This window comes from Phalangium opilio, unplaced genomic scaffold, assembly GCF_054372755.1.
Source record: "Phalangium opilio isolate 3A_F unplaced genomic scaffold, DU_Popi_V2 ptg000060l_1, whole genome shotgun sequence".
Lineage (NCBI taxonomy): Eukaryota > Metazoa > Arthropoda > Arachnida > Opiliones > Phalangiidae > Phalangium > Phalangium opilio.
Genome location: NW_028324177.1, coordinates 41,503 through 54,777, shown reverse-complemented (window position 1 = coordinate 54,777; position 13,275 = coordinate 41,503). Strand labels below are relative to the sequence as shown.

General features: G+C 42.4%; 6 non-coding genes across 6 annotated transcripts; all 6 read left to right on the top strand.

Moving 5' to 3' along the window:
* Positions 1-4,343: 4,343 nt before the first annotated feature.
* On the top strand, positions 4,344-4,415 carry TRNAP-CGG (transfer RNA proline (anticodon CGG)). The gene has a single exon. It is a non-coding gene; the product is annotated as a tRNA-Pro (tRNA).
* An 89-nt stretch (positions 4,416-4,504) lies between these two features.
* TRNAP-CGG (transfer RNA proline (anticodon CGG)) lies at positions 4,505-4,576 on the top strand. The gene has a single exon. It is a non-coding gene; the product is annotated as a tRNA-Pro (tRNA).
* An 89-nt stretch (positions 4,577-4,665) lies between these two features.
* TRNAP-AGG (transfer RNA proline (anticodon AGG)) lies at positions 4,666-4,737 on the top strand. The gene has a single exon. It is a non-coding gene; the product is annotated as a tRNA-Pro (tRNA).
* Positions 4,738-4,826: 89 nt separating this feature from the next.
* On the top strand, positions 4,827-4,899 carry TRNAP-AGG (transfer RNA proline (anticodon AGG)). Its single transcript has one exon. It is a non-coding gene; the product is annotated as a tRNA-Pro (tRNA).
* Positions 4,900-5,148: 249 nt separating this feature from the next.
* Positions 5,149-5,220, top strand: TRNAP-CGG (transfer RNA proline (anticodon CGG)). Its single transcript has one exon. It is a non-coding gene; the product is annotated as a tRNA-Pro (tRNA).
* Positions 5,221-5,308: 88 nt separating this feature from the next.
* On the top strand, positions 5,309-5,380 carry TRNAP-AGG (transfer RNA proline (anticodon AGG)). The gene has a single exon. It is a non-coding gene; the product is annotated as a tRNA-Pro (tRNA).
* The last annotated feature ends 7,895 nt before the right edge of the window (positions 5,381-13,275 follow it).

Sequence of the window (13,275 nt, the reverse complement as noted above, 5' to 3'; positions counted from 1 at the left end):
CGCATTTCTGGTGGACCAGTACCACTGGCGACGCGTAAGGACTAACGGATGGTTTCACGATTCCGTCGCGGATCATTTCGTGAAGATGATCTTCAATTATCCGTTTTTTCTCGTCGCTAACACGATACGCGCGTTGACTAACGGGAACATCGGTGGTAGTGTGTATCTCGTGATAGACTAAGTTAGTACGTCCCGCTTTTTCCGAAAATAGTTTTGGAAATCGTAATAATAAAGTTTTTAAGTCTTCCTTCTGATTGGGACTCAGTGTAGGCGACGCGACAGTTTGTTCAATATCCTCTATAATCTGAGGGGTCGGTGTCTTTAACCCAGGGAGATTAAGCACGAATGGAAACGTCGTTCCGTCAATCTCACAAGTTTTTGTTCCAAAGTCCAGAATCGCCCGATGTTTATACAGGAAATTTTTTCCCAGAATAAAATCGTTTGTCAGTGAGGGAACCACGTGAAATTCCTGCTTTAGTTTCAACTGTCCTAAGCGGAAGTCTATTCGCGCGCGTCCCGTCGTGAAGGTATAACGTCCGTCGCCTAACACTATGCATTGAGTCTCTGCTTCTTCCGGAAGTACTAAGTCTGGTGCCGGCTGTTCCAATACATAAATAGCATCATGCATGAATGATGCATGCACATGATGTATATACATTCCTAACAAAGATTACGTACTAAATTTATATATACTACATTATATAGTATATTTATTAAGTATATCCATATACAGTACTATGTTTTCCTCTAAAGATAATCTAGGCCGTTTTAAAACAAATTTATCCGTATTTGCGCATTACAATGCCAATGTAAAAATCCTTACAAAAATTTCGAGACCACTTTCAAAACTCGGGAAAATCACCAAATTAGGAAACTATGAGAGCGACTTAACCCATAAGACTAATTTATACTTGTGCTTCGAAAAACATTTTGAAAATTGTTTATCTACTCTATGGAGTTTTACCAGCGCCGCGCCTTACACGGGATACTAGATGTTTAAAGAGGGATTATCAGCTTGAGCCTTTCACGTACGTTTAAACGAGACTGCGGCAGAGGGTTTTTAACGGGGATCTATAACGCGCGCCGTCTTATTTTTCCCTATCAAGGACAAATTGAATTCCTATTCCGAGTATTCCCCCATTTTTTGCGTTCCACCGGACCTAAGCCATTCCAGCGCGCCCATTTCTCTCAGATTTCGCATCCTCCCGCCATCATCCTTCATTTGGCTTTGAATTACACTAAAATCTACAAGTCCGGTAGACTGTACTGCGCATGACACGCCGATAACTCTGTCGCAATTTCCGTCTCCCTTCGAATCCCTCTTAAAGCATCTAGTATCCCTGGCCTTACATTCGTCGCACTATTCTAAAAGCGGATTATGTTTCACACATAAAGTACGTAAGTCCCACTTTTCCATAGCTTTGGCCATAGATTTCATGACATTTCCGAAGTAAAAACTAAACAGACGAACAAAAAAGTTTTTAACCAATCAAAAGTCCCCTAACCGTAGATAGCCTCTTTAATGCCGGACCCATCGGCGACGGCTATTACTATTTTTTGAATGGGACCTCGACTCGACCTCGCCGGCGACATGACCGGGAAGCTCGAAAGGCAAATTTGCGGTATCGTTCGTTAGTCGTTATATTATATTAAACGTTTTAAAGCTCAAGTTTCGATAAATTTTCGAGTCATTTAATAAGTCTTCAACTAAATACTATAAATTTTTTCTTTAATTTCAACTGAAAAATAGCTCTGCGAATAATAGTAGACTCGAAAACTACACTAAGCTTCGGCTAGGTATTGGCGGTATCCCGATTCCCGAGCCGCCAGCGGCTGGACTCGCCGTAGCCGCGAGAACAGAAAAAAAATCGTTGTAAAAAACAAATACACGACGTCTTAAATAGTCTAAGCAAAAGCTACCCAGATTGATAAGATCTTCGTGCCATACTCCCAAGAAATCCTTGGTATTGTGTATAGTTTTAACTAAAGAATATTAAGTCTTTATAGTAGTTCCCTAATTGATGTACCTGGTAAATCGGTTCTTAAAGCCGAAGGATCACAAGGATCCGAAGGAGCCGCCCTACCGTATTATATTCCTCCGAATAAGGGGGGAGGGGTTCTTTCCCAGGAGCTTGGAGAATATCGTGTAGCTCCTCCAGGTACAATGACACATGTTACGTACTTCATGTGTAAAGCCTAATCGGCTTCTGACTATACTAGACTAGAGCATGCTAAAACGGGTTATTTTCAGAAAACCAGTTGCACTTTTCAATCCCATCCCTCATTCCTTCCATTATTTGTGTCAACGGTCAACGAAATTGTTGTAGTATCTAAGTTTAATTGACCTGAAAACCATGAAAACCAGCCAATCTGGTTAAGATGGGCTGCCAGCCGCTGCTGCCTTGACCGGTCAACTCACTGTTTCAACGAAATGGAAAAAAAGTCTTACAAACTACACTTTTTAGCCACATCGTATGATGTACATCTACGATGTGGACATTAGTATGACCTGCCCTGTTGGCGGTGGCATTGTAGGAGTATATCTGTACTGCCTTCTTTGTACTGCCTTTGGCAGTATAAAATGTTTCTTTCCTCATTGAAGGGGGAGTCAATGGGAGCTGATGGGAGAGGATTGGGGTGAGGTTCTATTTTTCGTTCGTCATTGAAGTAAGAGTTAACTCACCAAAAACATCTCTGTAAAAATATGCCAAGTTGTTTGGCCGTAAAAAGAAGTGAGATCTAAAATACGGCCAAGTTATTATCTCCAGGTGAACCAACATTTTATTCGACTTAAAACTTCTCAAGAATGTTTTTCTGACTTGCCCATTTGCATATCAAGGATTCGTTTAATTCCAGATATGGATCGAAATTAAAATATTAAATCAAATTGGTTAAATATTCTTGATAAGCCTTTGTGGTTAAACTTGTAATTTCCGTTATTAACCTTCACGGGTGCAAAGAAGAAGGATGCAAGTTTGGAATGCTTATGGCCAAGTCAGAAAAACATTCTTGAGAAGTTTTAAGTCGAATAAAATGTTGGTTCACCTGGAGATAATAACTTGGCCGTATTTTAGATCTCACTTCTTCTTTACGGCCAAACAACTTGGCATATTTTTACAGAGATGTTTTTGGTGAGATTTCAATCCTTTTTGTACGTGCATGTTCTTGTAGATTTATAGAAGTAGGATTATGAAGTGAAATAAACATTTGTACTTTTAGATTTTTATTTGTTCTTTCCAAGAGTTTTACTTGGCTTTGCCTTTTTCAACTTTTTTGCATTCAACTTTCTTTTTTTTTTCTCAGGCTGTGATAATTGTTAACCGTATTTCTATTCGAAGAACACAATATTGTGGCAAGTAACACTTTTAATCAACAGAATAGATTTAAGAAAAACTAAATGAATCAAAACACGCTTAGAACCATTTCAGACGAAATGAAAAGGAAATGAGTAAAAAATTTAATTACTAAAACATTATGTAAAAAACATAAATTTTGCATTAATACGAAAGAATCATATTAGTAAAAAATATTAATATTAAAAGACGAAAAAATTAAATTATAATGTCCTATTACGAGGGGATATAAATTATAAAACCCCCATTTCAGGGGCTAACAGGGGAAAATTCCCGCTTTTGGGGTTTTTCCCTTTGCATGTATGCTTAGTGGTACAAGTATGCCAAATTTCATTATTCTAGCACCACCGGAATTGCCCTAGAGGTTTAGATGATGACTTTAATTTTAAACCCCCATTTCAGGGGCTAAAAGGGGGAAACTCCCGCTTTTGGGACTTTTCCCTTTGCTTGTATGATTAGTGGTACAAATATGCCAAATTTCTTCATTCTAGCACCACCGGAAATGCCCTAGAGGTTTTGATGATGTGTCAGTCAGTCAGTCAGTCTCATAATGTGTCATTTTCACATAGGATTATCACAGAAACCAAATGAGTTAGAAAGCTGGAAGTTGGAGGACTTCCTAGGGTTAACACTGTGCCCTTGAGGTGCAAATATGAGTGGAGTACTATTCCCCAGTACCGAGTTAAGAGGGGGTCAAAATGAGGCTGAAATGTTTCGGGTAAAAGATTGCTGGTAGTGCACGACAACTTGGCGGGTGCACTGCCGTGCACCCAGATACAACTAATTACTGGGTTGGACTATAAGTTGATCATGTTTCAGCTACATACATGGTCCGTTGGTCTAGGGGTATGATACTTGCTTCCGTGGCGAGTGGTCCTGGGTTCAAATCCCGGACGGACCCAACTTTTTGCAGAAATATTTTAGTGACTATTTAAATACAACTGATTACTGGGTTGGACTATGAGTTGACCATGTTTCAGTTACATACATGGTCCGTTGGTCTAGGGGTATGATACTCGCTTCGGGTGCGAGTAGTCCCGGGTTCATATCCCGGACGGACCCAACTTTTTGCAGAAATATTTTATTGACTATTTAAATACAACTGATTACTGGGTTGGACTATGAGTTGACCATGTTTCCGTCACATACATGGTCCGTTGGTCTAGGGGTATGATACTCGCTTCGGGTGCGAGTAGTCCCGGGTTCATATCCCGGACGGACCCAACTTTTTGCAGAAATATTTTAGTGACTATTTAAATACAACTGATTACTGGGTTGGACTATGAGTTGACCATGTTTCAGTCGCATACATGGTCCGTTGGTCTAGGGGTATGATACTCGCTTAGGGTGCGAGTGGTCCCAGGTTCAAATCCCGGACGGACCAAACTTTTTGCAGAAATATTTTTGTGACTATTTAAATACAACTGATTACTGAGTTGGACTATGAGTTGACCATGTTTCAGTTAAATACATGATCCGTTGGTCTAGTGGTATGATACTCGCTTAGGATGCGAGTGGTCCCGGGTTCATATCCCGGACGGACCCAACTTTTTGCAGAAATATTTTATTGACTATTTAAATACAACTAATTACTGGGTTGGACTATAAGTTGACCATGTTTCAGTTACATACATGGTCCGTTGGTCTAGGGGTATGATACTTGCTTCCGTGGCGAGTGGTCCTGGGTTCAAATCCCGGACGGACCCGAGTTTTCGATGAAGTAATGTAATGACTATTCTAATTCAAATGATTACAGGATTGGAATATGAGTTGACCATGTTTCAGCTACATACATAGTCCGTTGATCTAGGGGTATGATACTCGCTTCGGGTGTGAGTGGTCCCGGGTTCGAATCCCGGACGGACCCAACATATGCATAAATATTCTAGTGACAATTTGAATGAAACTGATTACAGGGTTGGACTCTGAGTTGACCATGTTTCAGTTACATACATGGACCGTTGGTCTAGGGGTATGATACTCGCTTAGGGTGCGAGTGGGCCCGGGTTCATATCCCGGACGGACCAAACGTTTCGATGAAGTAATCTAGTGACGATTTTAATGTAACTGATTACAGGGTTGGACTATGAGTTGACCATGTTTCAGTTTGCAACGGTTTCGTCCAGAACCCGTTGCAGACGACAAAAGGACAAACATATTCTCCGGAATATGTCTGCTCCTTGGTCGTCTACGTCACCTCCTTCTACCTTCTCCCCCCCTCTTCTTTATGATTTTTGCAGATAAGCCCGTGTAAGACCCACGGTTCTCTCTCTCTCGCTTCTTCGTCACTTCAAGCCGCCGGAGCCGTCCTCGAGTAGAAGCCCTACTTCCCACGTCCCGCGATAGTTTTTGTTTCGCGCCGTCGTCCGTCGGGAAACTCTCTTGAAGTTTTTGTAAATTTAAAAAGTTATTAAATTTGTTTTTGATTCTCAACATGAGCCGAAGGTATGAATAATTTCATTTATTAAATTATTTAATTAGGCCTATCTTAGAACCCCGTATTTTAAGACTTAACGTTGTCACAAGGTCCCCCTTTTAAATCAGGGCTAACTTTCGTCCTGAATTGGAATCCCCTTTTTTCACGACCGGCCAATTTAATTTTCCCCGGGGTATTCCCTTGCAAATGGTGCCGTGAAACCAGTGATTCGAAACCCTCGCGTTGCAAATGGTGCCGTGCCCGTCTTTTTGAACCCTCGGTCATTGTTTTTCCCGTCCCGTCGCTTCTCTTCTACGTCGGGGTGGTCGGGCCCGATTCGCGTGTTCTGCTACAGGCTAGTTCTAGTTTGAGTAAGATAGCCGCCACCTTGGAACCTCTCTTCTAGAACATTCGAGGGCGTGCTTCCCGAGTTTAAGTTTAAATCGATTTGAATCATAGAATTTATTTATTATATTATTTATTATATTATTTATTTAGATTAGTATTATCTATTTTTAGAAAAAACCTCGTGATTAATCAAATTATTTTTCCAATAGAACAATTTTTCGAATTTAATTATTTTTGATAATTTTAATGAGTCATCTCGAATCGTGCCCGAAGAAAAAATTATACCGCGAAAGCCCGGACTCGGACATTTCCTCGGTTTCCTCCCGTGAATCTGAAAATTCGGGATACACGTGGCCGGAAGCTAAGCGGAAATATCTTACGTCCCTCTCGGTTAACCGAAACGAATATGGCATACGCATCTAACCCAAATGATGAACCCTTATGGGACAGTAATTATGATTTAAGTAGATTTTTAAGTACTCAGGAAGAAAGGACAGAAAATTCCCCTTTAAACATTCAAAATCAAGTAGAAGACAAGACGGATAAACGCGCTAGAAACCTAGCCTTATTCAAACGCGCAAGCCAAATTTACAACCCCCAGGGGACCATTAAAAATCAATCTAGACATGGAGGGAGTACCCCTGATTTGATTAATTTAACTGAACCCCCACAAACTAGTCAACCAAACCCTAGAGTTGAAATAGTTCCAGATAACGCATATACTAGGGCCAAGAGATTTATGAATAATTGGGCCCCAATTAGTCAAGCTAATAACCCGATAATGTCTACTATACCAATTACAGTTCCTAATACCCCTCCGTATGGAACCATACCCCATAGTAGCTCGGTAACATACACAAATGCCCCTAATAGGCAAAAATAGCTAATCCCATATCTGTCGGACAGACACAGAGACCCACCAGACAAGCTCCTATTATCCCTCAAAGAATTTCACAACCCCCTCCTGCTCAAGGCTGTAGTCAGCCCCTAGGAATGTCAAACACTCAGCCCCAACAAAACAATCCAAATAGTGGAGGTGCTCAACAGGCTGCCTTTTAAGCCTCGATTTTGCAATCCTTCTCGAATATGGGAATAGCTAGCCAAGGCAGAGTAAAAGGTTTAGATCCCCCGGAGAGACTAGCTTTTTACGGCTGACAAAACGAGAGCGTACCGGAGTTTCTTAGGCAGTTTGAAGAGTACGCGACATTCCATAAAATCAGTGAGGATGATAGAATGCATGTTATGCCCTACCTGTATTGGTTTCGATCCCTCAATCAAGGAATGGGATGGTCCAAGTTTAAAGGGAAACTGAAACGTCATTATAAAATTGAGGGTGAGGAAGCAAAGATTAGAATAGATCTAAATAATAGGCTACAGAAACCAAATGAGTCAGTAGATGAATTTTTCGGTTATTTCGCAAGGGTAAATCAAAATCTACATCCCCCAATACCGGATGAGGAATTACTTGTAATGATAAAAAGAAATTTGAGAAATGAATTAAAAGGGCTCCTTATATTCATCCCCCTGTACACTACTGCGGATTTACATGATGCTTGTTTAAAAATTGAACAAACCTTAGGCCTAAATAAACCCAAATCTAGTCAAACCCAAATTAAGACAAATCCTAATGAGGATAAAGCTCAACAAACCCCTGAGACACAAGTCAAGACATATCAGGATCCCATAATAATCAGAGAAAAACCAGTATATCAGATACAGCCTCAGTTAGTCTCACAGTCACAAGTGATGCCCCAACCCCAAATATTGCCTCCACAACCGGTTATACAGCAGGTAGCTCCCCCAACAATGGTTTATACCCCAGTAACAACTCCACAAGGGTACATCCCGCACATGGGAACATATTAAACAAACAGGGACACAAACTTAGAGCGGTTCATCTCTCATGGGAACACAACCCTCCCTCTTCCGGAAGGATCCCAAAATCCTTTTCCTGTCCAATATATTCCTCAAAGCTACCCAGCTCCAAATTATATAACCTCTTTCCCGAGACCCAATCCCCAAACAAGGCAATCCCACCTTGAGTCAAGAAATCTACCAAGACGACAAAATCTACAAAGAGACGAAAATCCTCGCCGAACTCGAGTCTTCGAATCAAGAAATCAAACTAGTGAAACCAGGGAACGAGAACCTCGACAGCTAGCCCTTCCACCAATTCCAAGACGTCAACAGAACCAGACCCAGGAAGGACAAATACTTCCAGTAGTCAACCAGGACGCCCGTCAAATAACCTGTTTCAACTGCGGTGGCCTGGGTCACTACGCAAACGAGTGCCCGTCCGCCAGAATGGAAAGAAATCGAGGTCAGTTTCCGGGAAACGCCAACTCGGGGGGAATACCAGAGGACGTTTGCCTCCCGCAACTCAATAGTCCCTCAAGAAGACCGGATTGTGACCACACCACTTCACTTGGCCACAATTCAATGAAGAGGACACCCAAAGAGGAACCCTCATTTAATAAAAATAAAATTTGAACACACAATCCTACATACAAGAATCGATAATGGTGCTGAAGTATCCATGATAGGCCTAGACCAATGGAGGACAATACAAAGATTTAGGGGAGAAAATAGAATAGAACCTAAGTCAGAAAGATCAGAATGCATAGTCATGGGGAACGGACAGTACTCTTTTACTAAAGGATCAACAGTATTAGACTTTGAAATAAAATTTGAACAAGATATCATTAGAAGATTTAGTCAAGAGTTCCATATTGTCCCTTCACTCCTGTGTGACGCTATATTAGGCCAAGATTTCCTAGAAGATTGGAATACCATTATCGATTTTGGAACTGTAACATGCTCAATAAATGGACTAACACTTATACTATTAGAGGTGTCGGAGGACAAATTGCCCCCGTCACCACAAATGGACACTAACGTCAACGAAGCAGTTGATTCAATCTCTCTCTCGTACAAGCAGAAGAGAGAGTTGAAGGAACTCCTTCTCAGGTTCCCTGAATTATTCAGCGACAAGTTAGGACGAACCAGTCTGGTTGTCCATGAAATACACACAGGTAACGCTAAGCCTATACATAAAAGAGCTTACCGAGTTAGCGACGAAAAGAAGAAAATCATCGAACAAAATATCTACGACATGCTAAAGGATGGCATCATAAAACCATCAACTTAGCCATGGGATTCACCAGTCGTAATCCTTGAACAAGACGACGGATCCGGAACAGGAAAAAAGAAGTACCGCTTCTGCGTCGACGATCGAGAATTGAACGCAATCACCGCAAAGGATCCTTACCCTATTCCTCGCATCGACAAAACCTTAAGTAAGTTGGGAAATCAAAATACATCACAGTTTTTAACCTGAAGTCAGGCTACTGGCAAGTCGATATGGAACCAGGAAGCTTTCCAAAGACCGCCTTCATCACTCACGCTGGGAAATATGAAATCAACGTTCTCCCTTTTGGACTTTGCAATGCACCAAGTACCTTCCAGCGTCTGATGGATGAAGTCTTCCGGGATGGAGAAAATTTCTCTATCGTCGTATACCTAGATGACATCTTGATCGCATCCGAAACTTGCAAGGAACAGAAGAGCGCTCTGGAATACGTCATGACCAAATTGAAGAACGCCGGTCTCACACTTCAACTAAAGAAATGCCGATTTGCCCAGTCCGAAGCAGTAGTCCTGGGACACGTCATAAACGAAACAGGAATCTACATAGATCCGTCCAAAGTGGAAGCCATCATGAACTTTCCCCAGCCGAAGACGCTGAAACAACTTCAATGATTCCTTGGAGTGGCTGGATGGCACCACAGATTTATACCACACTACTCGAAGATAGCCACTCCACTAAACCAGTTGAAAAAGAAAGGAGTCAAATTCGAATGGGGTCCAGAAAATCAAGAACGCCATCTGCAGTTCTCCACCTCTTGCAGCATAAAAACCAGATGCACCAAGCATCCCAACGACGGACGCCTCAGATGCCGGCCTGGGTGCAATGCTATCTCAAATTCAAGACGGAATTGAAGTCCCAATCGCTTACGCCAGCAGAAATCTGAGAAATGCCAAAGCAAATTAGAGCACATCCGAGAAAGAATGTCTCGCGATATACTGGCCCATCGGACATTTCCGCCCGTACCTAGAAAGCAGACCTTTCACCGTCGTAACCGATCATAAAGCACTACAATGGCTATTCGGACTCAAGGAGCCAAATTCAAAACTCGTCAGATGGGCAATGTATCTCCAAACCTTCGACTTCAAAGTCCAAGACAAGAAAGGAGTTGAAAATACTGTCGCAGACGCCCTTTCAAGAGCTCCACTTGGACTATTTGCCATGTCAGTCGCCTCCACCGTGGAAGAAGAAAATCAAGAAGCATCATCCGACAATTCTAATGTCCCATCGGATCATTCTCATCATGCATACGTTCTTCCTCCATTTCCACACGCGAACTTTCACATTTTCGAACGCGATGACATCATCACCGCCCAAGGAGAAGACCCCGTTATTCGCGAAATCATTGAACTATTACGACGAGATAATCCGCCGGAACACCCAGAGTTCGAGATGGTCAACAACTTAATATACCGAAAAGCGTCTGGAACACGCCCAGCAAGAATCTATCTACCAAAATCTCTCCAAAGGGAAACTATGAGACTTCTGCACGACCATCCTCTTTCCGCACACCGAGGAAATTACAAGACAAAAGAGAAAGTCGGTCATAGATATTGGTGGCCAGATCTGGACAAGGACGTCAGGCAATACGTCAGAGAATGCGTCCTCTGCCAGCAATTCAAGATAAGCAACAGGTGAACTCCCGGACTCATGATATCAACAGTTCCGACTGGACCATTCGACAAGATAGGAGTAGACATCATGGGACCATTTCCCGTCAGCAGAAGAGGATATAAATTTCTACTCGTGTTCACCGACTACATGACCAAATTCGTCGAATTAATCCCATTAAAGAGAATAACAGCAGATACCTGCGCTCTAGCCTTAAAGAACTTTGTATGCCGCAGGGGAGCACCAAAACAAATCCTGAGCGATCGAGGAACTCAGTTCGTGTCCTCTCTTTGGCACGACACCTGCAAATTATTCAACATTGGACCCATCCACACTTCCCCATATCATCCTCAGTCGAACATCACAGAACGAGTAAATCGAGTTCTCGGAGAGACCATCTCGATCTACGTGGAGAACAATCACCGAACGTGGGACGAAACCTTGAACGCTCTCGCCTTCGCGATAAATTCAGCTCCACATGAGACAACAAGAAGATCTCCGTTCTACCTTAATATGGGAAGAGAACCAAGACTTCCATGGGACATTGATATCGGTATGCCATTGGAAGAATTTGAAGACAGATCCGAAACATTGAAGATCTTAAAGGATCAATAGAAATTGACAAAGGACTTCTCGAAAATAGCACAAGCCAAACAGAAAAAGTACTACGATTTGAGAAGAGAAGATCTCGAATTTGACGTTGGAACGATAGTATGGAAGTTAACTCATCCCCTATCAAACGCCAATCTTGGTCGAATGGGAAAACTTTGTCCAAAATGGACTAGACCTTTCAAGATTGTAGAGAAAAGAAGTCCTCTTGTTTACATCCTTGAAGACATGATCACAGGGCAGAAAACAGGTCCCATCAACATATCTCAACTCAAGCTTTATCAGACGTCAGAAGTACCACTGGAGGAGAATGAAGACTCAGAAACCCCGAGAGAGGAAATAATCGAACCAGTAGAAGTCATCCCTGAAGAAACTATCCAGGAAGACGTACCTACTCGACCAAAAGAAGTCGCTTCTCCACCGAGACCAAGAACTCAAACTCCAGAAAGAACACCACCTCGAAATGTACCAGAAGAAAGGCCTCAGCCTTCCTCAGAGTCCTTCGAGGAAGTAGAAGAAATGATCGGCCCATTCCGATTTGTTGACAGAATACCGAAAAAGAAAAATCAAGAACCAGAAATACGTCAACCAGAAGGAATCCAGCCGAAATTGGAGTCACAGGAACCCATTGTCAATCAAGGAGAGAAGCCTCCAGCAACCGAGCCACTGCCTCAAGGACCTCTAACTCCTCCAGCGACAATTCAAGAAAATCCCCCTTCAACTCCTACAACCGAAAGACCAAAAAGAGATCACCCTACAACATCGACAACAGAAGGAATCAGACCTAGAAGAAAGACGCTGCGAAGACTAAGCACATCCACTGATGACGATAGAATGTCCGAACCAGAACCGGAAAAACGAGGTCATCCGACTACCTCCTCCTAGGCTCCAGGACCTAAAAGACGACCGGTTAGAAAAACATCCAGTAGCAGTCTCTCAAGTGACGAACCCGAGGTCCCCGATCTCCGAAAGAGAAGTCACCCTACAACCACATCTTCTTCCATAGGACGAAAGAAGAAACAATTAAGAAAATTATCAAGTAGCACCCCTACTAAAGAACCCTTAATTACTCCTAGTCCACCTATTCAGAGAAAAGAAAGACGTCCACAAGCGCAACTTCGGGACCAATTGAGTTCATCATCAGACGAAATAGACCGAGTCGCCGATAGAGAAAAAAGGAGAAAACGAGACAGAGTTCCGACAACCGGAAGTTCGTCGGCAAGACCAAAGAAAAAGGCTCGAAAAGTTCATTCACTATCGACGAGTCCGGAAGGAGAACCACAGCCCCGAAAAGCAAGTTCTGAACCACTCGTCCCATTGACTCCCGAACGTTTAGTTCCCGTAGATGAACTATCTGAATCCCCAAGTAGCAGAGAAGTTCACCCTCCTATACTGTCTTCTATCCAGGAACAAATTCCGACCAATTACGAGAAACCATTCAAGAAGGCATGGGTTCGCGAGTTATGCTACCGCCACACTGTCCAGCCTGGCAAGGTAGATATGGACGTATACTATTATCCCCCAGGACCAAAGAGTGGCATGCTACGCTCGCGAAACGAGATATCCCACTATTTACAAAGAAAAAGGAATCGTCGATTTAGTACCAGAAGACTTCAACTTCAAACGAGTACCTATATCAAAACCTCCTTGGGAAAGAGTCCGATTTGCTTACCCACGACGTACCGTACTAACGGCCGTCTAATATTACAAAATCATTACACATTAATTAACTTCATCCCTTGGGAACTTATTCTTATTTATTATTTATGTTCTCATTATCTAATGATAGTATA